Here is a 26,283-nt window from a genome sequence, read left to right on the forward strand (position 1 = left end):
AAATCGTGTTGCAACAATGGATCTCATCGATAAACGGTATCTTACGTCGCTATTCCTCCAGCAATTTTAATATCGGGCCGGTGGTTTCTTTTCATTCGTTCGCGGTTCGAAGTTGGCCGCTGCGCCCCTGTTTTCCTCGGAACGTCCCGATTTCATTATCGAAAGATATGCCTCTTAAAAGTCACGAGACTCGTTCGATGACGCGATGGCGGTTCTTCGTCTTCGTTGGGGTTCTGTGCGCGCACGAGAAGCGCCAAGGAGAAATAAGAGACGACGGTGGAGAAGTCGTCGTTGTGGAAGTGGCGGTATGCAAATGTCCAGTCTCGGCAATCTGCTTAACTTCTCGTCTCGAAATTTCCCGACTTTCCCCTGGAGCTTATGTAAAGTCAGCCGTCTATTAATAATGTATTAAGTAATTACGAATACGGAAAAAGAGATGTCGGGCCCGCAGTTTCAAATACGATTTGCACACTTATAGACGTTCAGGTATAAACGATGGAACCAGATCGAAACCATTCGACTACTAATTTTTCTGAAACTTATGATCGATTAGGGTTTGAGAACTTTTGCGAAAGTTGTGTTTCCAGGAAGTATATTATATCATACTAATTTCGATTGTAAGAATTAATTAGTGTTGAGAATTGTGGATCTTAATTAAATAAATATATAAAAGTAAATAAGTAAGTAATAAAGTAAGAAATAGAAGTAAAGGAACACTAAGGTTACACTTAGAATTCATATTAAAATAGTTTTAGATTTATTTAATAAACGATTTCCAGGATCTTCGTCTTGTCTGGATCACTCTTGTCTGTTTCATCATTTTCCATACCACATTGCCAACGGAACAGTTACATTCATCTGTTTTTCGAGACGCCGTGCACACATATATTTCCACACCATATTCACATACGTGTGTCACTACTACGCGGCTAATCTAGTCTAGCACATAAAATTATACATATCTCAATAATTTGTTAAATATAGAACAAATAGAAATATCTTAACGGTTTTAATACCTTGTTATACGCAATGACTTATAAGGTTAGAATATTTCGTCTTAAAATTAAAATCAAAAGGAAAGAGCTACGTACATTTGTGAAAAATTGTAGTAAAATTGTAGAAAAATTTTAGCATGGAAGAACATATAATTATCCAAAGACACATTTTGCTACGCATAGAGTAGAACTGAGAGAACCTCTGGAGAAAAAGAAGCATTTTCCACGGTCTACGCGAAACTTTCGCGACAAACCGTCTTCGAGGATATCCCTGAGCTACTGTTCTTTGCACCTGTTCGCCCGTACCTGAGCGGAAATTTTGTAAAACCGCAGGCTTCGCTATTGTGAGAATTGTCACAAATTATGCGAATAACTTCAGAATCTTGCAAAACTTCGGTTTTCGTTAATTTCGAATCTTTCTAGTTATCATCCGTTTACTTATCCGAATTTTAAAATATTTGATAATATAACATCTGCATACATAATATCTACTTAAAAATCTTTTAAACAGATATTATAGACGCTGGAAAAGAAAGAAGGAAATATCGTAAATGTGAAAAGGAAAGAAAGTTTATGCAGTAATATCATGGCATTCCCTCGAATAAAACAGCACAGAGAATTCTTTTCTTTGATGTTAAAGGGAAAACGAATCTTATGTAAAAAAAAGTTACCATAATAATTTACTATAATAATAACTGGCTGCAGAATTTTCAATCGATGTTACATCGTATTTAAAAAGGAAACGGTTTTATTGCGTTATTTTTATTTTGCAAATAATTGTATAGCTTAGAATTAAATCATTTCTTTAATAAAACTTATCGAATAATATAATATAATTCGAATACCGAAATCAATTTATTAATATCAAAAAATCGTTTTACTAATTGAAAAATTTGAATCGTCAATTTCGGAATATTGTTTCTTTAAGCAATTCCTCGACGAATTTCCAAACAATCAATCAAACATTTATCCCATCGTTATTAGAAAAGAGAAACTTACGAAACCCGCGAAAGCCATTACGTCTGTCAATGAAATTATTTGCACCTGGTCGATAATCGAACTAGACGTCTCAGTCGAGACGCGATTTCGCGGACGAATTGGCATCGGTGAAAGTGTCCGTGGAATCGTGATATTGAAACAGAGACTGGGGGAATAGTTGGCCATTAATTACTGCGAGGAAACGTTCTACTTAGATGACAGAGTAAGAGAAAGAGAAAGAGAGGGAGAGAGAGAGAGAGATCTGTCTCGCGACAAAGTTTCCTCCACTTCCGGCCGCGAGAGATCCATGAACGACCGTCCCATATGGGAGTTAGTAAGGCGCGAACTCGTAACGGCATTAATATCGAATCACTCGTTCGTTGGGAAAGTTGGCCGTGCACTTTCCGAACGGAAGAACAGAGAAAGCTCGGCTTGAAAGCTCCGCCGAGTAAATCCGAGTCGGTAATTCTGGAAGGAGTTTCAAGCTTTGCCGAGGATTTGTTTTGAAGATCGTTTCGTCCAACCTTTCCCTCTCTTCTCTCTTGGTTTCCACCTCTTTATCCAAGAGAAGTCTAACATTTTATCGACAGCGTTAACGTGTAATACCGATCACCGTAATTCCATTAAATACAATCATTTAGTTATCACAGATGCAACACCAAAGAAATGTTTGCCGCATAAACGCGATGTTGTTTATCGGCAGTCTTCGAGAATAACGATATTGTTATTAATTTTATTTTACGCTTGACCTATTCCAGTTTGGATCCGATCGTTCCGCGTTATAGTATATGTAGATAGCACAAGGTACGCTCTATCCTAGGAAATTTGTATGTTTAGTAAGATTTCTTTTTATTTGTAATTGGAGTACTGCGAATATTTATGCAAATTTCTATCGTTTGGAACGCAACTAAAGTAGAAAGAGAAAGAGAGAGAGAGAGAGAGAGAGAGAGAGAAATTAGCTTGGCAAACGGTTACAATCGAAGTAATTACGGTACAGTTAATTTTTCCGCACAGCCAAGCCTCCAATATATTTCAAAGCTTCGCTCGACAGGAAAGTTTAATATCGCCATTCGGAGATTTATCGTCCTACCTAACAAACGTACACACATATACATATCGAATGTAAAGACATGGAAATTAATTAACAAACCATATTTGTTCAATTACGTGGAATTACCCGAGCGATTCGATTAATTTCTTTTCCAGCAACACTATGCACGAACGAATCGTAGTCTGGAACAAATTATAATCAGGATTGCTGTTGCGGTTGCATTTAGAAAAATTATATTTAATTTAACTAAAAGGCACACATATTTAATTCCATTTCAAATATCAAATTATTCATTTCTGTAGGGATATTATTTAAAAAATGAAATCTAGCAGAACGATCGTTTTACTTCTCAAATATTATAACGAGTAGTATATTTTCTACATTTTAGACATGTTTGTGTATTACGTGTATTCCGAGCATATCCCATAAACGCATAAGCGTGCAAATTGTATTTGAAGCCGCTACAAAAAAATCGACGGTATTAAAAGTCAAATTTAATTTAACACTTAACCGGATAAACGTATCGCGTAGCCAGTTACGTTCAACGTGTTTCCGCGAATACGTGCGACTGGATTTTAGCGTTCTAGAGGGTAGCACACTCGGAAGGCACGATCGAGTTATAGCCACACGTGACTGCGGTCCGGTACTTACGCAATTAGCGAAATGGCCTTTGCAAATTGAATCTCGACCACGGGCCACGGATATCGAGAAGAAAGAGAGAGAGAGAGAGAGAGGAGAAAAGAAGTTAACGTTCACGATATTACGACTGAAGTCGGTCTAAAAGAAACGACAGAAGAGAGATCGTTGTCGAAGACCGTATTCCCAGTAGTCTTCGGTTCTCAGATACCGGCCAAATTAATGCTTTCCGACTATCCTGTAGTCAAAGAATACGAAAAGTACTTTGGTATATGGACCATTGGATCGCTGACGAACCGCGAAACGTAGTTTTCTTACATAAAGTAATATCACGATGAGAAGGGAATTGTAATTAAGAAAGGAAGATCGTAATCAAGGGATTTTTGTTGGGATATATTAACTCGGTTAAGCTCTTTGATAAATGAGAATACAGATAATGTCGAATTATTGAAAATCAAGACTACATCAGATGCTTATTTGTCGAGTCGGATAACTTCACGAAACAGAAGGTAGAGAAAATTGATGAAATTATGTAAGATAAGAAACAATCAAGTGCTTTCTTGCACTATCTAACGAATTTTAAAACGTTAATATAACACAAAAAAAGTAATTGCTCATTTTGGTTTGTAGATGGTTCGAGTATTTTTAAAAAGTTTAAGAGGAACGAACAAGAACATGATCAAGTTATCCTTCTTTCGATACGGAAATGTCACGAGTAAGCGTTTATTCATGAAACATTCGCACGTACTCGCGAAGCCACGCGCAAGTACCGAGACGATATATTCGACTCCCTCGTGACTACGTTCTTCGTATGCTCGGGGCTAGATTGCTCTAGTTAACGACAGGTATTTCAACGCTAACTACGCGGCTGCCTTGGCGTTGTGTTCGAAATGTTTCCTGGGAGAAATTGTCCGTACGCTGCGTTATATCAACGCGCGGGTCTGATTCCGTACGTACGCGTCGTATAACAGTCATAATGCGATGCATCTTTCCCGGTAATACGAAAATTTCACGAGCCGCGGAATAATTGCCAAGTATACGGGACAATTTCGTTCGAACAGGATTATCGGCACGTCGTTGCTTATTGGTACGCGCGCGCGCGCGCGCTTTTCAAACGTTCGATACCTCGCAGTACAATACCGCGACCGGAAAATAAAATCGAGAGATCCAACAGGAATATTTTATTAACTTCGCCGCTGAACTTTATTTCCGTTGGAAAATATTTCTCGCACGGTGTTCGTTATTATTTTAGAAATTACGGTGATGCCTCGATTATATATGGATTTTATTAGTGATGGTAATTGCGACGTTTCCTTCGAATCAATTACAATGCTACCGTGAGTTTTGAGAGTATTAGATACGAACTATGCGAACTACTTGACAGGTTTACGTATTGCACATTTATCGATTTACATTGTGAATCATTGTAGCTCGAAAGGTACTTGTCCAGGTTCAACCATCTATTTATTATTTATTATTGTTGAAGTGGTCATCACTTCTAAGGAAACTCTACATCTGGTCTTTTAGTTTTCTCAAGCACTGAAGCCATCGACAGCCTATAGACAAAAAACTGCGTCGAAGGCAAACCATAAACTGTACACAGGCAACGTTGGCTTCAGGATTTTTCAGTCATAGGGTAACACTGCTAGCTCATGTTATGATCAGCTCACGTTATATTCCGAACTTTGTATTTACACTTTAGTTTTAAATATATATATTTTCTACCTTACAATTTATCCACGCATTCCTTTGTATTCACATACATCTAATAATCTCAAAAATTATTATCACGGTCCAATTCGTTTTATACGTGCAGTCGTTTTCATCTTTACACAAGGTCTTTGTTTAATTCCATTTTAATTTTAATTACATTGATTTCTTCCAACAGTAAGTACAACAATTTGGGACATACATTGAGCTTACAATTTGTATGTTTCATAAGGAATATATCTTACTATATACACACTTGTTTCATTTTGACTTTCTTTGTTTTATTTATTTCGGGCCAAGGAAAGGTCCAAATTCTGGAACAAAGAGGACTGCAAGACACTTCGATACAAATGACGTATCGTAAACTTGGAAGAACGACAGATTTCAAATAGAGATCGTAGGATTACAAGGCAGCTTCTTAAGTCAGAGGCATGAGCCGCGCTCTCCTGTATTACATTCCTGTATACCCTATGCAGCAAGTTTGTTCAGGTCACATGCAAAATTCAAGGAGCTGCCCTAAGAATCTGCACTGGCCTTCTCCCGTAGCCCTCTCGCTTTGCTCGTAATCCTCCAGGTATATCAAAGAAATCAGAGAAATTAGAATCTACGTAAGACTACAAATTAGTTGCAGCAGTCATATAATTGTGAAATTTTGGTTTAAAAAAATAAATAAACATATAATTTCAAAATATAAATACAGATGGGTATTTATATTCTACAATTCTAGTGTTAAATAATACGCTCATAAAAGATATAACTTAGAAAAAACGAAGCTGGCACCCCGCTGGAGGTAGCCACCCACATGCTATATTTATTTTTATTTTATTTTTTTTTCACCAATAAGATATAACACTTTACCAAATGTCCTTCAGGACAAATTATAAAAAAACCAAAATGAAAAAAAAGAAAATAATACGCAGGTTCAATTATCTAGATGTATTATGTTGTCCGAAAAGTTTCTTTCGTTTCATAAGGTGATAATAGATGAGCAACAATTTCTGTTTTATATTATTTCATTGTATTAGGTATGTTCCATTTCGTTAAATTTCTATTATCATGTTCGTGCATAATTCAATAAATTAATATAAAACAGAAAACATTGTGCGTCTATTATTTCCTTATAAAACAAAAGAAACTTTTCGGACAATCTAATATTTAATCAACATTCCTATCAATATTATTTCGACATTTAATTCGCAATCGTGGTTAAGGTTTCTAAAGCGTCATCAATAGAGGCGTGAGCAGGGCGAGATGAATAGATCGCGAATTACAGACTAAATAGGATGTCACGGTATAACCCTCTCGTCATTTTCCACCCCTTCTATGTCATCGTTTCTCCCCCTGTCTCTGTAACCGTCTCTTCTTTTCACTTGCTGTTTGCTTCTCCGACCCTTTCTGTTTATAGTTCGTCCGGTACATTCTACTCTCGTCGATGTCTCTCCATCTCTCTCTCTCTCTCTCTCTCTCACACACACACATACACTCTTTCAGTATTTCTCTCTGTCGTTTGTCACCCCTGATTCTCGTCTCTGTTCAACGACAACGTAACAAACGCAAGCACGGCCGCATCCATCATGCGAGCCACTTTGTCACGGCGGGATCAACAGCGCTTAAATTGTATTCGCGATTCGAGAACAGCCCATAAATTCTCATCGCCACGATGCGACGGGCCATCCTCCTTAACACGTTTCTCTTCGCGCGCAGTGATTCGACGGCTACTCATCCCTCCTGCTCTTCCTTATTTTTCGTCCAGAAAGATTTACGACCCGGTCTTCTAATTCTCCGAGAGTACAACGTGTACTCTCTTTATCGCGCCTAATGATTTCTTCCTTACGTACAAGAGGATTTATCGTATAGTTCAGGTTTAGGGAATTCGAAGACTGTTTATAAACGAAAGCGTTTGGGAGATCTACGGTGTTAGTGAGATAGTTAAAGTTGGATTTCAGGATTTGGGTAATTTTTAAATAACTTCGTAAATGTGCAGTCATAAAAACCTACATACATAGATATCTTAGATATAAAATATTGTAATAAAAACATTAGTCCTGAAAATTTTGTTAACACGTTAAAACGTATATTGTTAACATGTAACACTGTTTATTCATTTTTACATTTATTAAGAAAAAAAGAAGTAAACAAAATATAAAATACAATGTCTATCCCCAACGTATGCGTCAGTAATATCCTGCTATCTTCTTGACATTGAACAAATTTTAAGATTTTATAATTTCCGATATAATTTTATGCCAAATGAATAGAACAAATTAATTAATAGAATACTTTTTATCTTCGACTTTCATCTAGCGAATAGGTAGATATCTCGTACGGCGATGTTTGTTAAGCGATATTTCAGTGTACAATGCAATTTTATTGGAAATAAGAAGAATCGAAACTGTATTAAGTGATTTAATGAACGGGTCGATTAAGCAGAGCGAACTGTAGCTTTATCGGAAATATCAATTTTCCCTGGAGCTTGGTTAATTTAAAAGACGATGCCTTTTTAAAGGATCGTATCTGTTCATTTGTTCCTTTCGAAGCTTTTCACGTATCCGTTTCGTTTAAATACAGCGACCTGCTGAATTATTGGCCCCTGCCAGCCACTTGACACGGAAGCGTTGAATAGGAAATTGAAAAACGTGTTTCCAGATTTTTTTCGTTTAAAGTTGCGCGCTTCGTATATCGAGAATAAAAGATCGAACTTTCTAATTAGAATTGAGTCGATAACGTTCGATAAATAATTAATAATATCGAATTCTCTACAGAGAAAATAACGAGGAATCTATTTTTAATATTTCCTGTGCGAATTCTACGTTTATTCTCTTCGAATCAAAGTTCGTCTCTTTATTTATCATTTGTTTCTTTATTTATTAAAGCTTAGAATAAATTTTCCAATTAACGACATACATTTTTATCTTTCTTTATTTGAATGGAATCTGTTACGAGTAATAATTCCATAAAATAATTTTCCGAATAGTTTTTATATTACTTATTCGAATGATATACTTCATTTCCTTATTCGAATAAAATTTGTTATATCACAAGTGATATTTTCACAAAACAATTTTCCATGTTACGCGCCATCGTATTAATCTCGACTCTGATTTTCGTTTACCGTATAAACCATCGCGCTTTAAGAGGAATGCTTTCGATGTTGGAACAGCGTGCATGTTATACAAGGTTCAGAATGATGTCGTGCTAATGCATCAACTTTGTTGTGATTTGTGTACCCTGTCTCTATTCTCAGAACGCAATTAGTTCGAGAGTGGAGTATAATCAGAAACAAAATTCATAATCATCTACCAACTAAGAATTCAATTTAATTTTTTCTACCTAATTTTATCTTTCTAACGTTAGAAAATAAGTATGACAAGCTCGAATAAAATATGAAAAGCTTATCATCGATGTGAACGACTTTTCTTTTCGATTTTACGAACATTTTCTTAGAAATTGCATAATTGGCATAAAAAGGAAACTGTATTGTATTCACTGTATATCACAAAACAACAGACTCATAACAAGAACAACCTCAGACTCTCTGTACATATAATTATTTTTTAATAGCCCTTGACGAGCAAATGTTGTTTCTGTGGTTATATCGTAACCAATTATCGTAAGTCGAATAAACACATCTGGATCCTTCATCATCATAACAAGCAAACGAGTAAATAAAAAGATAATATCATGGCACGGAATTCATCTAAAATAACATGGAATGAACGAGAGAAAAAATTCCAGATAAATATTTACACGAGCTGTGTTTATACCAAAGGTGCAAGCAACGGTGCAACGATAGCAACATGGTTCCATTGTTTCCGTGCTTTCTCCAAGTAGCGCTCGTACCAGCCCTTTATCTCGGTTTCAGCATAAACATGCCCTTACGATACTAGCTATGGCTACTCGCAACAGAATCGTTATATATATATACGACACATCCAGACTTGAACACAAAGTCGTAAAGAAGAATAAAGCCACTGGTTATGAGTGCACGAGATAATCCGACAAGGGATAATTGAAGGGATAATTGATCATGATAAATAATAACGTGTCTATACACCTATACAGTATTCGATGGACGAGACAGATAAAATTCGTTTCTTGCCAAAAGAAACCCGTTTTATAAACGAATTTCGACGTTTTTTCCTAAATTTTCTTTAAAGTAAGCTTAGACAAAAGTTCACGGTAGAAACGAATTTTCCAAATGACCTACTAAAGTAACGTATTAAAAAATAAAGTACTTATGCGATTTAGGGACTATTGACCATCGGACAGGAAATATAATCCATGAAACTGTTTTGTGATAATGGTAAGTGTTCAAATACTTTGGCGAGCCACTGTACGTTTATCATGCTAGCGTATGTTTATCGTGCTACCATATGTTTATCGTAAACGATTCACGCGAAATTTCATTGAAATTCGACGCATGGCTCGCGAGACAGAAATTGGTAAAAGACAGGAAGGTAGAAACTGCAGTGTATGAATATTCCATGGATAGGCGCTTGCGCAATGCAGGTATCACTTGGTCAGGTGATTACACCATATCGTACGTCACTGCCCTCTGTGCGAATGGTTTGGACGCCGGCAAAAGGGGGTGCAAAGTCGATGCAGGCGTCGGAGTCACGTTTCGAGTACTAAGGGAGATTCCGGAAGTCACCTGGACGTTTCCTATTTACGGCGCTTCCTAGCGAGCTAAATTAACCGAGAACGCTAGCGATTCTTATCCCCCCATGTCCTCGCATTTTGCCTCGTTCTGAAGAAGGATCGGAGGCCCGAGACGAAACGAGGAAAAGGAAGAAGGGGTGGGACACGAGACTGGTGACTGCACTAGCTAGAAAACGACGATCCTCTACTGCTCGAGGTCTACGTGACCAAGCAGATAAGAGGGCGAGGACGTCGTTAGTCTCTGGCCCAGGCGGAAGAACGTCCTCCTGCACGCGAAAACTATAGCTGCGTCGAGATTATCGGGCGTTACTTCGTTTACAAATTTCCTCCCACCGTTCCAGGCACACCGGTGCGCTTTTATCGTATTATTTACCAGCTTTCACGTATCTTTTTCCACGTTCGCCCATTCTCCACCGGTTTATTACCCCATCCACGCTGCGGATCCTGATGTACGAGCTCTTCGCCCTTTAGCGTTCACCGATCCTTTTACTTTGTTTTCTAAGGTCGTTCTTCGTCCTCGATTAATTACCATTGAACATCCTGTGAGAAGGATCTCAGGAGCAATAGTTGGTCTACAGTTATTTTCAAAAGTTTGGGAAGTCTGTACAAAACTGCAGCGTGTCAATGTTATTTGTAAAGCTACATTGAAATTCAAGGACGAATTCGCACGTCCTTTTTTTTTTAATAAATGTCTACCGATTCAAAGGTGTAGAATCTAGCTATGGCGGTATATTTGGAATTTTTATTGACGAACATTTGAATGTGATGAAAAGTAATTGTCGAAGGACCGTTAATTTTTTGTTTAATTAGTTAGGAGGATAAGAGCGATATACAGATTTAAGGATAGAACAGATTTTAAGAAGGTAACGTTTATTAAGTAAATAATGTGAGACCTATATTGGTTATGGTGGATGTTTTGGCCTCGAAGAAGCTCTGCAAGACGTCGTTTTATAAATAACGCTTCCACGTAGTTGATATCCCCGGGGTCGTTTCAGGCTCGTCGATGAAACGTATATACGCTTGCTTTTTCACTTCTTTGTGTACACTTACGTCTAGTGCGAAATGAAACCAAGGAGATCGATCCAAACAAACTTTCAGAGAGCGGAATAACGGCGGCGCTGACAGAGAGACGCGCGGAAGAATTTAACCTTTTTTACCTACTTCAACTACCGCGATATTATTTCTTCCTACCCGTTTCGCCGCTGGAACTTTCCAAAATTGTTTGCATAATAATACGCAATCGACAAAGTTGAAGGAGTTTATGATGTTTGCCTCACTTTTCGCTGCGAACCATCGCTTTTCTCTGTGTCTCCTCTCCTTCATTTTTTTCTTTTTTCTTTTTTTGCAAAAACCAATACAACTTCTAATACCTCTATATTAAAAAAAAAAAAAAAAGCAAGTTCATTGATATCCAGGACGGTGCAGAAAATAGCACTTTTCTCAATTCTTCCTTGTTCGAGAGAGATTTTTATCGATAGAATTAATCAATAGAATATCTACTATATTTTCGCCGATATTATTAACTTTTATCGACTTCCGTTGATTAAGAAAACTCGTACCTCTATTTTTCCCTTGTATTTGAAATTTTTGCCATTTTTGAACGTTTTTCGAACACGCACATTAACATTTTTGCTGGAAAATCAACGCAAACGTTAACACGACTGGCAAAAACGCGTTTGGTTAAACGTACTTTCTCTTCTCGAGATAATTAAAGCGATAAATCTCGACAATCAAAAGTCGGTTAGCGCGGTATCGAAAAGTGCAAGTTGGAACTCAATTGTCTGCTAATTTCCATGACCTAATTTCCGGGGCAGCGGGGAGAAAAGGTTTTATTCGGTACTTAGAGAGAGCTGTTCGCGTGAACTCGATTATTACGACGTCGCAATTCGCATTTGCTTTGTAATATTTGATATGGTGGAACGAATTAAAGGGAATTCGAGATAAAAAATGACACTCTATCTCCACAGTTGCGGGTGCGCAATTTCGATTCAACGTACGTAATTCAAAACGTTGAAATTCGTTTTCCTAAAATCGTCGTTTCCGGCTTATGTCACTGTTGCGTTAAATGAACGTCGGAAGAACCGTATAAAGCTGTAGGAACATGCAGCAGAACTAAGGTTGAGAAACACTGCCCCTACTGATTTAGGTGTTCTCCGGTGCGCTATAGGTGCACGGTAAATTCTACTAATGGAATTTATCGTGACGTTACGAGCCTAGATATAGAAACTCTCGCCTCGGAGTTACCTTTTTATTGGACACCGAGCGCACGCCTACCTACCTGTGGATGCCAATCTTGTCTTAAGGAGAATATTGCACCGGTCTTACGCGTCGACAGAGATATACGAACTTTTGGAAATTAATTCATCTTACACCGATTTCAGATGAACGTCGTTTAAAGTTTTTCGCGTAGTTTTTCCTGCTTTAATTTATATGAATGTATTATGCTAACAATGACAATTTCAAAGTGCAACACATGACGTTTTACCGAAAGAGGGAATCATTACAATTCTTTCGCGATTAACGCGGATACGTCATCATACGTATAATCGAATTTTATTACTCTTCAAATAGGAGAAACCTGTAGAAAGCCGCATATCATGCTTGTCTCCATAACTAAACAGAAAGAACTGACGGCCATTTATCAGTGAATTTTCACCATATTGAAGTGTTTGTCAATATAAATTTATTACACAACGCACTGAATTATTAGGATTGTTGTGTTTTCAAGATCTTATTTTCATCGGTTCTCAGTAGTTTATCATAGCGTTTTTGTGATCGAAACGTTTTAAAATCGTACTGTTCCCTGGTATCGTGAATTTAAAACGTAGAAACGTAATAAAAAAGATCATTTAATGGGAGGGTATGTTATTCGATGTTCAAACGAAAGCTGCGTTGAAGTTTCAGATACTATAATCCTGGGGAATAACGGTTTTTGGAATTGCCAGCACCTTAAACCTTTTTTCTATAATGCAGATAGGCTTGGAAACTGTTCCGTTTGCGACATAGTCGGTGTTGCACTCTTTAAATAAGTAAATGCCTAGACGTAGCGAGTGTATCGCCACTCATGTTAAACCGAGTTTCGTCGGAACTCTCTTTTTCCCGTCTGTGATTTAAATATTCAGCCTAGTGAATAATGCACGCCAGAGAGGCTAAAACTCTATGAACGGATTCAGTCGGTTCGCTCAGAGTCGTAGGCGCGGAAGTGCGGAGGAATTATTCAGAATATCATTCCGGCTTGCACGGTTTTGTTCTGCATTGTTTCGTTCAAACAGTGTGTCGCGTACTATCGCTCCTCTCTATGTAATTAACGATATTCCAACGAATCACGCGCTATCGTCATTCGTCGAGTGTCGTTTTACGAATAAAAAACATATCGATCGAATGACGAACGGTTCATTAATACATATGAACTGTTGCTTGAAGTTTGAATTTCAGTAGAAGTTTAGTAGAAGCTCAAAACTGATAATTCTTACAAGTTTGGAATAAGGAAACAAAGCAGTGTTGAAAAAGTAGTATAACGAATGATGTGGAAATTGCTTTGATTAAATATACAAAATGAAAACCATAAGGAACGCTTTGAAGTTCAGTTTCGTGGAAATGATTGTATACTGCTCACATTTCGTTGTATGTGGGTATATTTTACATTGTATCTAAAGTTCTATTGAGAAGATTTTGCTTTGTGATAAAAGATTGCTTGTTGAGTAAATTGCAAGAATATTGAGAACTTTTGAAAGTTGAGCATCTACCACATTAAAACAGAACGATGGGCTAGTATTTTAAGTAATAAAAAGTTCTCGAGCCGCGAGGATCTCGTAACAGACAACAAAAGATTACTTTATTGTGGTATTTTCCAAATGAAATCGTTTCATGCCCGCATGAAAAATCTCTCGTCAAATGAAACTTATCCAACAAACGATAACAACCTGGATAGATCTGAGTGTCATATTATATGTCGCCAGTGAAAAAGTCTCGTGTCAGCAAAACCATAGTTTATAAGAAAAACAGTTAATAGAAATACATCATTCGGATAAATGAAAAACCTGAATATCATTATTACTAAAAGATTTATATTATATTTTACTGAAAGAAAAATCTTGTGTCTATGAAAACGTTATGTACGTGTGTAAATGAAGTAATTTCTTGAGAAGTTGAATTCCGACAGACGGAAGAAAAATTGAAATTTCCAGTTTACTAAGAATTATTTTATTCAAAAACGAACATACACTGTGAAACATATGTTAACGTCTAATTTTCCTAAAAAAATCAGTATAATTGAATATTTGATGTAACTTCACATAATATAAATCATAAATTTATTTACAGGGCGATTCAGTTGAAATAATTTATACAATTTTTTAATGATTCATTTCTGCAAAAAAATAATTATAATTTAATAATTTATATAATTTTGTATAAATGTAGTTCAGCAGTTTATTTATGGCGGGGGATCATTTAAATCAGACAAATGGAATCTTTGATAGCAAGTTATTATCTCGTTTTATACAAACTTGCTAAAATATCATGCCGATGTTTGCACACTCCACAAACAGCGTAGTTATTTTTTGGCAGCGTTATTTTCAAGAGCAGCGTTCCACTCGATCCAGAAAGCTTAAAAGCTTTCAAAAGGCGATTTACTCTCTTGCAAAAGCGGATGTGCAGCATGCAAACGCGCTTGGATAAACATGACGATTGAGTTAACCTTAATTGTGTTTAAGATCGATTTCCCAATGTCAATATACCATGTCAATACACTACATAGCAAATATTGCAATGTACGCTAATAATGAATAATAATTGACTTCTAATATCTTACCAAGAATAAACTTTCATTCAACGTTTCATATTTTTAAAAATACTTATATATTTACAATTTTAAATACATAAATTTTAGCACTGTCAAATTGCAAATCTTTAACGCCTTTTTCTTTAAGAAATTACAAACGAATTTATTACACAAGCTAACGTCAAAATAAAATTCGTATCAGTCGAAATGTCATCGATAATAGCCCCCCCCCCCCCAAAGTTAAAAGTGAAACAAAAATCTCCACTTTTACGGAAAATTCGCTGACTTCGTTCGAAAGTTACAGATTTATCGCGCCATTGTCGATGTTCGTTGCACGGAATACACGTTCAAATTGAACCTATCCTTGTCCCTCTCTGTCTCGCAGCAGGTCGTCCGGTTGGAATCGTCACGAACGCGGAGAACGTCGCTACGGACCGAATTGAATCTCCACGAAATCTCGGTAGGCGTCCCGTGTTCACGTTGCAACGCTGCTCCAGTTGACGTTTCAGATTTTCAGCCGGGCATTAGCATGCACCGTGAATCGCGTTTCGTCGATGCGTGTCACGTCGACGCCATGGCGTTGCATTCTTGCGGAGGCGTCCTTAAAGGGCGACACGTTATGCCGTTTAGCCAGTCTCTCTGTTGGATATCCGTTAAAGAGAGACCTTTGAATCTCGATCTATTTTGCAAAGCTTGCCGGTTGACAAAGGCCAATCGACGTCGAATCGATAACCGTTTCCAAAAATGTTGCTAAAAATATTTACGTGTCTTGCAGTTTTGTGACAAATGCTGCAATAAACGTTGCATACGTGGATAGACGACTGGAAGTTGTTTGACGAGAGGAAGAGTGTATCGAATAAAACTTGAATTGCACGCAGTTTCTTTAAAATATCGTACGAGTGCAGATTGAAAAGTTTTCGCAATGACAACGACAGTGACAAATAAAGCAATTTCTGGCAACGATTTCGAAAATTTGTCAATCTGTCCCATCTAATCGAAACATTTTCCATATCATTTAATATATTTTTTCAACCATCATTTTATCTTATTTCTTCAGATCTGCAAGAATTAACAGTTTTAGAATTCAAAAGGAACTGGAACGAAATTGGTGCAACTTTTTCATTTATGAATCCCTTTAAAATAATTTACGCATTTGAAAGATTACTCGGATGGGATAGGAAATATCTTTAACCTTCCGTGAATGTTGAATTTACATTTTATCAGAAACCATTGTGGAACTTAGAGTCGCGAAATCGAAGTTTCATATTTTTATTCTACATCTACTTAACCTCGAATTGATTTATAATAAATTTCTCCCTCTTTAATCTGTATTAATACGTATTAATAATTCATCGATAACAGTACAACATAACAAATTGAACGTGTGGTATTTGACGCGCTAAATTCCAGCTTCAAAGAAAAGCGTTTCGTAATATCATTTTAATTAACATAAGCGTACACATTCTTTTCATTTCATCACTCTCAAATTTTCCGTAAACGCATGAAAGTCCTCGTTCCATCGCTGATCGACACGACGATGCCCATTCGTAAAGACAAATGGCTCACTTTTGCACCGCGACAACCACGAAAGAAGGAAAGAGTCGAGCAGCGCGTTCGAGAAAACATTTTGATTTGCTTCTGTGCGCTCGCGCAACTGTGCAAGGAAACATAAATAAAAAGTTGCCGGGTGCGAGGATAGAGAGCGCGTGTGCTGATGCACGGAGCCTCGAATGCATCCAGCAGTCGTATTTCTCGGAAGCTCTCCTAGGTACCTAGGTACCTATCCTGCCTTGCCTTCGGTATCACCTAGGAAACCGGGCAGAGTGGCTTGTTCGTGACAGTTGGAAAATAAATATTTGCACGTATTTCAACGATTAGTCCGGTATAAGCGACGCGAGACGACGACGACTACGGAGACGTTGCTCTGCACCATGGGGTTCTCTCATACCCTCGGTTTCTCAGCATCCTCTTTTCACCCATTTTCAGGCAACCTTCGCTCCGTCATCCGTGCCTGACCAGTTATTCCAGCCGATATTGAAAGAGCCAAGGGCATAACTCGCGGCTACACATGTGCTCGTGCAACGTGGCTTTTCTTCTTTTTAAACCATTCCACCTCCTCGCGTAGCTATATCTCTCACACACCGTTGTTACACGACGAAAGCTTTGCTGTCGTTCCACGTTCAATTTGGAGATTTATTGCGCTGATTTAGGGATATGGAGTATTGGCTTTTCCGCCGCTCTCTGTCTCTCCTGATCGCGCGTAATTTTCGTCGCTCTCCTCGAATGTTTCTTAGTAGACATCTAGTGCCATTGTTCGCTTGTGCGTGGTCTCTACGTCGAGATTTTACATTATCTAGGTGGTAGGAATAACTTATGGGGTAATACATTTAACGCGCCTGTTATACGCGAGAATTGATTGCGAAATTAATTTTGATTTAATTCTAAGCAGTGGAAGAAATGAATGTAATAAATGACTGACGTAGAGGCAACATCAAACATGATTCTTGATTTAGTTTAATTCGAATCAAATGTGATTAGTTGCCATTATTGGATTGTGATATTTCTGTGCGATGTCGTATATGTTTAATATGAATTATTGTTAAAATCTTTTTCCGCAATTTCGTGGTAATATCCTCCACACGTGCATCAAACACTGTTTCGTTGTCAGGCAATTTTCCAAATTTTCAATTTTGAGAATTCAGCGCAACAGACTACTACGTCTCTTCAATCTACATTAATGCTAACCTAATCAACACTGGCTACATAAAAAAGTCGGCGCCGACTATAAAATATTCATCATTTCAAACTACACTCGTTAAGAGGATAAAACATTTACCAAAACGAAGTCACTTTACCAGAATTACGTGGCCGGGAAGGTTCGCAGAGGAAACAGAAAAACAGAAAACGCTGCAGACTAGGAAAAAACACGTAAGAATGTCATCACAGGGGGATAGGCCCGTGTCTGCACCTACACTTCGTTATCAGGTTGATGCACATCCCACCTAACTAAATTCAGACGAAATCGCGAAAATCCCTCTTTGCACCGGCGGCTGCGCCTCACTGAATCGAATTATGAGGGACCGAGGACCAACACCCTCCTCGACCGTGAATTTCACTTCCGTCCATGTAGGGCCACAATAAAACGGACATTTGATGGACTGTGGAATGGCGAGAGGACAGAGAATGAAAAAACGCCTACCTACGTGTACTGGGGGTTTCTGGGAGTTTCAAGTGAATTACCTAAGGGATGGTAAGAAATGAAAAAAAGAAGTTACTTGGAATTTCACTGCGTCTTTCGTTGGAATATCTTTAAAAGTGAAAGATTCCGATGATTATCAGTCGAAAAAATTCGCTAAGAATTTGAAAAGGCAAAGACAATTTTGAAGTTTTGAAAATGGCTGCATTTTTGAAGGAGACACGTAAACCATGTGGCGCACTATTGAAAGTTATTTAAATTCCCCCCTAATGAAGTTTTATCTTCTGTTGTTTTAACGTTACAACATGGCCAAATTGTGAGAAACACCCTGTACAAACAACCGATATCAGATTTTCTGCGCTAACAGTTAACTCATTGAAGCTGATCTTGTTTCTCTTTATTTGTTTCAGGTAAGTGAAAAATAAGTGGCAAATCCTTTTATCTTCGTCCTGTTTCCATTGTCGATGTAAGTAAAAAAAAAAAAGGAAATTACCATTATAATTGTATAGCATAATTTCTATGTAATTATCATCATCGCTTAAATTGTTACATTCAATATCATCCATTGCCAATTAACTTCCAATGTTAAAACACTTTATACGCCCACATAAACGTACATGCACTTAAACAAAATGAAGAAAGAGTAAAAAAATAAACGAAAAAACATGTTAGTGGCCTCGTCACTAGAACCACGCAGACAAAACGCGCGCGAGCACAAAGGTAAAGGGATGCGGAGGTGAGGAAGAGCGACTATGAAATTACGGGGTAGGTAAATGAAACTGTTGCAGAGTCTCATGCATGCAGCTGCAGCCGGTAGCAGTCCAACCTGACTGAACAGTGCAACACCAGCGCCAGTGAGAGGGCGATACTTTTATTTTTATTTGCCTTTCGCTTTATTTTCGCTTTAATTTCTCCCTTTTCGTCGCGGCACGGCGCTTGCTAATGGGGATGCCGGTGGGCGTGGGGTAGAACAAGGACGCTGCACGGAGCAGATAGGAACTGCAGAAGCAACCGGCCGTGCCTTCCTCTTTCTTCAAGCTAGCCGGCGACTCCTACTAAATCCTCAACGAAACTGCAATTCTTCTTCCGATGCCGATAAAATTAATTATCCTGTCCGCTCCGCTTCTATTCCACTTACCTCCCTTTCGTCGCGAACAGAGGTGAATTCTCGGTTAGTTTTAGGGTAGAATCGTAAATTCTGAATGTTAGGATTCGAAAATTCTTGATTGGTAACTTGATTGTATGTAAGGTAGGATGGGAGATGGAGAATTCTCTGCGTGAATGTTTCTTGCATTTTAATTCATTGGAATACTAATTCTTTCGCTAAACGTTCATGCGTATTGTGTTTTTTCTCAACGCAAATTATTGTACCATTCTTCAAGGATATTTTTTCAAAGTTTGCAGTCCCCGTATCGTTCGTTTTGATTTCTTCGTTACAAACTACACTTTACTTATTGATAGTCCCAAGTTAAGATGTTAGTAAAAAGTGACTACATTACCGCATTAATTTACAATAATTTCATAGTACTTTTTCTCGGAGCATATTCTTCTATAATAAGTACAATAATCTTCTTCTTTATTGAATATTAACTAACCGGTCTTACTTCTGCACCAAAGTGAAAAGAATGAACTTATAGGATCGAAAGAAGTTAAGGATGTCATTAGAATTTCACAAAGGAAGATCAAAAAGCAGCGATGTCAAAGAAGATGTCAATTTTCCCTCTTTCCTTCTTCAGCATAGAACATTGTACCACATGTACCTTTTATGTTAGGTGTAACCTAAATAATTATTATATATGGTCATTGAAAATGTTGTGGCGTCATATTAAACAGGATGCTTGATTTATCTAAATTAAACTGTTGATTGTTGGTTCGATTGGTGAATTTGTACGAGTAAATCGCGTTCGCCTACATATCGATATCTCGACATGACCTATATCCAAAGCAAATATGCAGGAATATTACAGAAGTGGGTGCTGCTAGGAAGCTTTTATGTGCGCCAGCGTAATGCACCGTAATCTACGATCTGCTGTGTTAGCGTTCAAAATGTTCAATCGAAAATGAACCGACTGTGACGTATATTAATTACATTCACCGGTATATGAAGTCGATTATATGAATTATTACTTGGAAATATATCAAAGGTAAAGTTGTTCTTCCTTTTGCTAATTAAAAAATACCTCTGCCCTCTACATAAAATGTTACAGTGTACAATCTCATTAACGACTGAAAAAATTCGCGTATCTATAATCGTAATTCTTCAGTTTCATGGATGACGGTAATGACGTCAGTTTGTCTTCTCGCGTCTGTAATATTGCAAATTATGCAAATATACAAGGAGATTAATTATATAGTAAAATTTTGGAGATTAAGATTACACACTAATGATACAGTTAGCTTGGAGTGTGTCTACGAATTAAAGAAATATTTATTTTAAGCGGAGCTAGATTGCGTCATATAAATTAGAAAAATTTCGAATGAATTAGATTCGCGATTTTCGAGTTCTGTCATTGTCGCATCAAATAAGCGATACCTACATACCCCGAGGCATACTATTGCAACGACGTTTCACGTTTCGAATCGAGATTCCGTGTCATGGATATACGATTTAACGCGTAGACCAAGAAGAAATTTCGGGTATCGGTTCGATGCAGCGATGTTTGTTGGCCGGGAACCTACAACGATTTCCACTTACTTCTTTCGGGAACTTCGGGATAGAGATAGGGATGTCTTGTTTTTTCTTGGACCAAGAGTCTACTCCTCGGTGGAGCCGCGTGCCGCTTTCCCTTTGCATTCCACCTTCGTCTTGGCTCTGCCGAGTATCCCCGAATTGCGAGACTAGAAGGTATCGCGGAAACAGCGTCAAGGCGGCGGCGCGTCCGGCCGCTTCCGTCTCGCTCGCGCGCGCTCGCGACCTCGTTTTCTCTCGCGCTTTCTCTATCTCGGGGTGGTATCGCGCCCCCACCGACACCCCCTTTTGCACTCTCCGTCTCGGTAGCCCCGCTCGTGCCGTCAGTTGAGTCCAGAGGACTTCGCGATTCGCACTTCCGACCTTCGTTAAGCTTTCTCTGCCGCCTGCGCGACCCATGCTCCATCGTGTTTATTCGTAACTTCGTAGCTTTCCATAATTTTATCCAATTCGTGATTTTATCGTTGATGGTACTTCGACATGGTTTGTTGAATTATTAAATGAATAATTGAGCTACGAGGATTTTAATAAAGATCTTTTAAAAGTGGACTCTGTTGACATTGTTGTATCTGATCTATTCGTACAAATGAGTGATGCTTCGATATGGTTTGTTTAATTGTTGAATGAATAATAGCTAAATCGATGGAGAAAAACTTTGGTAAAGTTAAACATTAAAAGTGGATATCGTTGACCTTGTCCTGCATGATTCATCTCGTATAAATAAGTGATGCTTGCTGAATGAATATTTACAAGAAGAATTGAGTTAAACTAACTTCTGAAAGTGAATCTTATTGACATTATTTCATTTGATGTCTTCGATACAAATGAGTGATTCGCATTGAATAAATAGTTGAGAGAAGAATTTTGATAAAAGTAACATTTAAAAGTGGATTGTATTTGTTTCTATTTTAATATTAATGATTGTTATAACGGGTATATAAGTATAAGATATATGTACGTGTTGATTTTGGATGAAATTTCGTAGGAGTTGAGGAAAATCTTCAAGGTCGATAACACGATACCAAGTAAACACTACGCATCAAGTGTATCGTCTCGCCGCCATATTGACAGGCGAACACGTGAGTTCTCTCCTGCTTTTCCATCGTCCTTCACTTGGTTTTCCAAGCACTTTGCTCGATGTTATCGGAGCTCTCTATAGCTGGATCCTCGATATACACGATTTCGAAATATTTTTGGATCATCGAATAACGTCAAATCAGCAGGAAGATATTCAGTAACATAACAGAATCGAAATTTGGAGATTAAATTAAAGAAAAATTCAGTAAAAATTGAACAGAGTTAAATTGAAAAGTTGGAAAAATTCAATGGAAATTCAGTGAAATTTTAATTTAAAAGTTAAATGTCAAAATTAATGTTTCGTAATACATAAACAAAATTTCCAATTGAGATAAACGAGAAGCAAATAATGTTTAAAATAAATATTCCCGAGCTATAAAAATATAAATCAATTCGAAAATAAAATCTCCACAGTTATGAGGAATCAACAAACAATTATTCTAAGATTTTGAACATCGTGTCACGTGATACGAACCTCGGCCTTGAAGGATTGCTCATTGGTTGACTGCAAGTTTCAAAGGCACAAAAGTTTAGCGAAACTAAGAGAAAGAGAGAGAGAGAGAGAGAGAGAGAGAGTTCAAAAGCCCTATACATAAACTAGCATCTGTATGATTGTACGAGCGTCGTGGATATATTTTGAACTGTGTGTCGATCGTTCGATGGAAAGTGGTTCGTGATAAATGTGTCCTCGCTATCGAACGTAGACGGTGACCTTCGAAAAATCCGCCAAGATTTATGATTCGTCGAGTAAGAAAGTGACGGTGGAAATTTTGTTCCTTGAAAGCTTCCCTGCTCCGACGGAAAAAGCTTCTTTGTTACATTCCACATCTTCTATTTTCTGCATTAATGTGACGAAGTGTCTGCTGACAGTAATTTCCAGGTAAGAAAATTACGCCCCTGGCAGCCATTCTAACTGTAATTCTAGAAGATGAAATTCTGCGTTTTTCAATCATATTTAATATAATGATTTAATTGAAAACAAAAGAATTAGTACCCGACAGTATTTTAATTCCATTCTTATCTCTTAAGAAACGTTTAATTCAAAGAATTATCTCGAAACATGTCGATTAGATTCAAATAATTAAAATTTTACACTATAAATGTTTCAAGATTACTGCTAAATAATGTAATTATTTCTGTCATTTTGTTTTCAATATTCATTTTCATTTTTTTTCTTCTCTTTTCGTCTGGTACATTTTAAATAATCCGATAATAGTGCCCTATCATGTTTAGACCAGTTTATTCTATATTTGTAACAAATTGTAAAGCCGAAAAACAATAAATATGAAGTATTACGAAGTTGATAGTATATGGAAACATTATATCAACATATTTATAATTTTTATTATAGTAACGTAGATGATTTAAGAGATTAAGGGATTAGTATAGACAAAATTAAAATATTATTTTAAATGAATTTTTAACTCTCACGGAGTGTATCTTCACAGTTTATAATAATATGTAATATATCCGTTTTAATACCTATTTTATAATACATGTAATTTGAGAAAGGAGAAAAATAGAAATGGTTTCCCCGTGTGGAAATGTAATATGTGTGAAGCAGATGGTTCCCGCGTGCGCAAGGTGTAACACGTGAGAATAACCCGTTTAATATATCTTTTTTCTTATTCTCTTCCATTTCAATATCTCATTGACTCGACGTGATTCGACATTAATTATTTCAACGTTATTAATATATATGAAAATATAACAAAAATAGAATTTGAAAGTTTAAATATAGATATTAAAGTAATAATACCCAAATTAGGGATAAAATAAAATCACTTCAACTGAAGGTAGAAACGAAAATGCTCGGTAAAAATTTTCGAAATTTAACATGTAAATAGATATTGTTAATATATCTCTTCGTGTAACTTAACTACTGATTACCAAAATGTTATGACACGCTTTTAAAAACCGTCAGAAGTAAGATTGGAACGTTTGAACATACAAGAGACTTTATAATTCAACCTACGTATTTTATAATGAAATTTTATTCACAAACATTTCAATATGGTGATGAGTAACTATCATGTCATATTTTGTAAATATTTATGGAGATAAGCACTCCCTCTAATTTTGTTCGAGTATGAAGTTTCGTTTTTCGAAAGGGTTTATTTTTACTTTATTCCTTCGAGAAGAAATTCCTTTTTCTTCGAGAAAAATAATGCATAAGAAAGAGTATTTATCGGCGTTATCATTGAAATACCGATAACAGAAGTCTTATGAGATTCATCGAATCCTGAGTCTGGCATTTTGCAACTGAAATTAATTGTCAAACTTCGTTTCTGCGATACGTTCCCTGGCATATTTTTTTTGGAATGTATCGCTTTAATTCCGCATGATCATTTTTATTCGAAACAGAATGTTGAACGTATGTAATAGTGAACTTTTAACAGTAACGAATAGAACGAATCGCATTGATAGTTTCCTCTTGAAAATTGATCCGTTAACCATGCAATTCTCCAATATTTTTCGAATAGATAGTAATTTGAGCATAGTTACGGATTGAAACGTGTACGAAACGAATATATCTTTTTCGCAAATTTAATTTCACGCCATAGAGTGATTTACGGCGATACATTGGCGCGCTAACCTAAATTGTACAAACACTGAGTACTCCTAAATTTGGTGGAATTTCGAACTGTAAGAACTGTCAGAATTCCAATAGGAATGCAAGATCAAATCACATATTAGCGATAAAGAAAACTTTAATATGATTATGTTGATATTTTCAATGTTATTAATAGCAGGATTGATGTAATATAATTTAATCTTTCTATATGAATAGTATCTATTATACTTGAACACAAGTGAAACAAAAATATCTTGATGGAAATTAACGAATTAAGAGAAAACGTAACTGAAAGTTTCATGAAAACAATGTTTTGAAAATAGTCAGTTTTCCCAGATCCCCAATTAAAATGGTAAACGACATCAGCCACAAAAATGTTCTGCTCGATTCTCTTAAAATAAATCGCAATTCGTTGTCTCCTAAAAGCGTATAGGACAATCCGGGGAAAATCGAACCGCAACTATCTATCGGAAACTAACTCACGAAAAATTAGTCGAGCTATGAAACAGTAGTTTATTGAGACGGAGTTGGTATAAACTCGGATCGGGTGTTACCCGAATATGAACGAAAAATCGTGATAGAATCACTATACGAACGACGTTTGTTCCCTTTTTAATTTTCCCAACCGGTGATTCTCTTTCCCTCTCTCTCTCTCTTTCTCTCTCGCTCTCTATCTCACTCTCTCTTTCCCATGTTCTATGTCCCATTCTAGCTTTCCTGAAAGCTGCTGCGATCGACCAGTGGCCAATATTGGTGGACTGGGATGTAATAAACCCTCAGGCGTCACACAGATCATCTCTCTTGGCTAGCGTTATTGAGGCAATATTATATGACATAGCGTGTCTGTGCATACGCAACGTGTAAAATAGAAGGCAAACGTGTTATGAGAATCTTAACAGGCTACCTGTCGTTTGTTTCGATTACCAATTGGCAGCTTTAAGATCTGAGCAGTTTCTTGGAGAATAGCCTATAAGACAAAATGGGCAGAGTAAATTGCGTCGGAGGTTTCAGTTCGAATCTTTCAATATATCATGAAATTTATAACATTCAATATCGTGGAAGAATAATTTTACGAAATACTAATCCAAAATGATCGACTTTATTGTCCTTGTGGTTAAAATTCGTGGCTCGTAACCAAAACACCAAAGAGTCTGAAAAAGTTCTGACTCGGTTGATTTCTGGTGAGTTCACTGTTCAGTCATTCATCAGAGCGATCTCGTAAATTCGATAAGTCGTTGCACAAGCGGCGGCGGTACGTAATTCAGCGAGGAGGCCGGTACCAAAAATCAATCGAGACCGTCGTCTGAGGAGTTTCGAAGCGTACTGCTGCGTTCAGAGCTGCTGGAAGAGGGGGTTGATGGTAGAAGAGAGGAAGAGGGAAAGTCGAGTACTCTGACGGTACGCCTCGTCCCTTTCCAACTCGCGGGATTCCCGATAAAGCCGTCGAGCATTTGCTTCGAAGCCTGCAGTGTACTCAGCTAGTCCGACTTCCGGAAGTTTCGTCCCTGAAGTTTACCCTTTCGCTCTGAGAACCGAGGAACGTCGGAGGAATCTCCGAGAGGTCAAAGCTGTGCACGCAAGAGTTTGAGAAGCTGAATAGGCCGAGTTGGGAAAAAAACGTAAAAATACGGATAATTCGGACTGGACGTTGCCTTATAATCTCGATAATCTAAATTCTATGGTAACCCTAATTAAGGGTGACTGTCAAGAAAATAGTTGTGAGGAGCGTGAGTCGTTAGATGGCTATTTTTGGCATTGTTATATTTTACAATACGTAGATTAATTTAATATTAAGCTTCAATCAAAATCGTTGATATACAATAATTTCGATTACATTTTTTAATTTTAATTTGATCATGTACGATATATATATAATCGTTATCTGTTGCCGATAGCACAGATCTTCAATCTTAATCAATATACTACGCCACGAC

The 26,283-nt window shown here is 37.2% G+C and overlaps 1 protein-coding gene across 5 annotated transcripts in view; it reads left to right on the forward strand.

The window, feature by feature from the left end:
- Nucleotides 1-26,283, forward strand: part of LOC132906909 (teneurin-m) — a 657,480-nt gene that overhangs the window by 62,715 nt on the left and 568,482 nt on the right. Inside the window, exon 1 of one of the 5 annotated variants that reach the window (XM_060959520.1) lies at nt 22,222-22,654. The exons of the other annotated variants lie outside the window; for them this stretch is intronic. The gene's annotated coding sequence lies outside the window, so the exon portion shown is untranslated. Of the gene's footprint in view, nt 1-22,221; nt 22,655-26,283 lie in introns of those variants that run through there. 5 annotated transcript variants of the gene reach the window in all.

The sequence above is a fragment of the Bombus pascuorum genome, chromosome 5, assembly GCF_905332965.1.
Source record: "Bombus pascuorum chromosome 5, iyBomPasc1.1, whole genome shotgun sequence".
Lineage (NCBI taxonomy): Eukaryota > Metazoa > Arthropoda > Insecta > Hymenoptera > Apidae > Bombus > Bombus pascuorum.